This window comes from Lactuca serriola, chromosome 5 (assembly GCF_051521515.1).
Source record: "Lactuca serriola cultivar US96UC23 chromosome 5, Lser_US96UC23_V15, whole genome shotgun sequence".
Lineage (NCBI taxonomy): Eukaryota > Viridiplantae > Streptophyta > Magnoliopsida > Asterales > Asteraceae > Lactuca > Lactuca serriola.
In genome coordinates this window covers 332,105,554-332,108,286 of record NC_136412.1, presented here as the reverse complement: position 1 = coordinate 332,108,286, position 2,733 = coordinate 332,105,554, and the positions used below count along the sequence as shown (strand labels likewise).

The 2,733-nt window shown below is 42.3% G+C and overlaps 1 non-coding gene across 1 annotated transcript; it reads right to left on the bottom strand.

Moving 5' to 3' along the window:
• Positions 1–2,356: 2,356 nt before the first annotated feature.
• LOC145055819 (U6 spliceosomal RNA) lies at positions 2,357–2,463 on the bottom strand. The gene has a single exon (XR_013685371.1). It is a non-coding gene; the product is annotated as a U6 spliceosomal RNA (small nuclear RNA).
• Positions 2,464–2,733: the final 270 nt, after the last annotated feature.

Below are 2,733 nucleotides of genomic sequence, written 5' to 3'. Positions count from 1 at the left end.
TAGGGATTCCTCTATGGGTAAAATGACCGTTTTACCCCTACTATGGTGTGGGACACAACATGTCCCAAAACCTCAATTCCTTCTCAATCCATCTATGGCCCCATTATAGGCCCACTAATGGCCCGATTTGCTATATTGGGCCTAGAACCCTTTTTATTGGGCCTTACCCAAGCCCAATACTAAATCCTTGGTCCTTAGCAACTGAATTCTGATGGGCCATAAAGGCTCAAGGACCCTAAGCCTGAAACCCAGCCCACACCGAGGCCCAACACTTGAAGCCCAAACTGGTAGCGTACGCGGGGCGTACACCAAGGTATGCTGAGCGTACTGGCTGTTGGCTTGTACACGGCGCGTACTTCCTTGTACGCCCAGCGTACAGCTCTGTTAAGCCAGCATCTCATTAAGTTCTTAATAATCCGATCCAGAAGCTACAAATGCAGATCCTAAGCTTATTCCATGACTTAAGCCATAAAGTTGCTTACTTGATGGCTTACAAGTCTCATAAAGGCTCAAACTTCCTCAAATAACATTCTACTTCCATAAAACCAACAAGATCTCATGCATGGTTCCATATAAGCCACAAAGATCGAAACTTTACTGCTATGGGGACACTTGAGCTTCAAGGATAGCAATCCCAAGCTCCAAAAACGAAGTTGCAAGATAAAGGTCCTTCCTTTGGACCTAAAAGGTCCAAACTTCCAAAAACTCCTAGATTTAAAGTTACAAGAGGAAAGTTGGAAGCTTTATACCTCTTTTGAATGCCAAAAGAAAGGATGATCCCATAACTATGAGCTCAAGGTGCTCAAGTTCTTCTTCTTCCACCTCTCTTCTTCTCCTTCTACACAAAAATAAGCTCAAAGATCAAACACACACAAACAAGTAGCAAAGGGGACGAACTAGGGTTTCTATGGAGTGAATGATAAGTGAGGAGTCCAAATGGGAGGCTATAATGGGGTTTAAATACGCCTCAACCCCTAAAATTAGGGTTTTCCACCTGGTCGCGTACGCTGGGCGTACCATAAGGTACGTTGCGCGTATGCTCAGCCTCCCCGCGTTTCATTTAAGCAGTACGCCCAGCGTACAAGGGGGTTACGCCCTGCGTACGGCTTATGGGCTGCTTACACTTCGGCCCAAAATAAAGGTCCACTCACAATATGAATTCAACTATGGCCCAAAATAAACTGAAGAATTAAATACTTTTTATACCTCGGAAACGATCGTTACATTTCATGACTATGAAATATGGAAAATGGATGTCAAAACCACTTTCCTTAATGGGAAGTTGGCTGAGGATATTTACATGAGTCATCCAAAGAGTTTTGTCGATACAAAGCATCCTAATAGAGTGTGTAAGCTTGAGAAATCCATTTATGGGTTAAAACAAGCATCTCGCAGATGGAATCTTTGTTTCAATGAGAAAGTCAAAGAGTTTGGCTTCCTGCGAAGCGAGGATGAGTCATGTGTTTATGTCAAAGCCAGTGGGAGTATAGTTAGCTTTCTCGTATTATTTGTCGATGACATACTGCTCATAGGAAACAACATCCCAACCCTGCAGGAGGTTAAGTCCTGGCTTAGGAAGTGCTTCGCTATGAAGGACCTCGGAGAGGCTGCCTATATTCTGTGACAACCCGAAATTTATTCCGTCACTGTAACCCACTTCCGTTAATAAAATTTATTTTTATTATTAAAGTTTTCCGTTAACTTTTAAGTTAAGTAAATCATTTAGGGTTATTGTCGTAATTTCATACGTGTCGGAAAATGATAAATCACGCGAAAAATCCCGTTTGCGGTTGGTGGTGGATGGACCCCCACCCAAACCGTAAACTCAACCCTATATAAGGGTTGAGTGGTCTTCATTTGAACCCTTTTCACAATCTAGGGACTTTCTCTCTCTACAAAAGTTGGAATTTGATCTAGAATCACCACTTTCAAGCTTCACAACTGTAAGTTAACCCTCCTAGCTTGTTGTTTAGCTTAGTATACTTGCAAATTTGTGGTTTAATCATCCAAAAACCCCAAGAACATATGTTTACGGTTTGGGAACATCCCAAAACCGTAAACACCCTAAAAGGGGATTTTGATGCCCCAAAACCTTTCCAATGTTTGGCTAATGACCTAGAAACTTGCATGGATGATCTTAGAAACCCCAAAACATGGAATGAAAGGAATAAACATGAGTTTACGGTTGGGGATTATCCCAAAACCGTAAACACCTTTTTAGGGTGTTAAAGTGCCCTTAAACACCTTCTATGACTTGAATGAGTGGCTAGAACCTTGTAGGCTTACCCTAGAAGCACCAAACCATGAAAGAAAGTGACAAACATGAGTTTACGGCCGGACTCAGAAACCGTAAACTCCAAGGAAGGTCCATTTCTAGATTTGTGTGTGTCATCCTTGCTCAGGGGCCATGCTAATCTTCTCTGTATCGTTCCAATTTTATCGGATGTCCCCAAAACCGTAAACTCCAAGGAAGGTCCATTTCAAGCCCCAATCACTTCCATAGCCCTTAATTCGAGTCTAGCATGGTTCCTTGAATAGTTTAAGACCTTTGAGCACCCAATGACACCATTCCCATGAGTTTACGACCGTAAACTCATGGGGGATATAGTCTTGAAACCGTAAACACCCAATAAGGTCACCACTTGAAGAGTAAACTCTATAATGAGGCCATACACTCCTTAGATGCAACCCGTATCATTCCTAACACTTGAAATAAAGTGTTTTCACGCATTA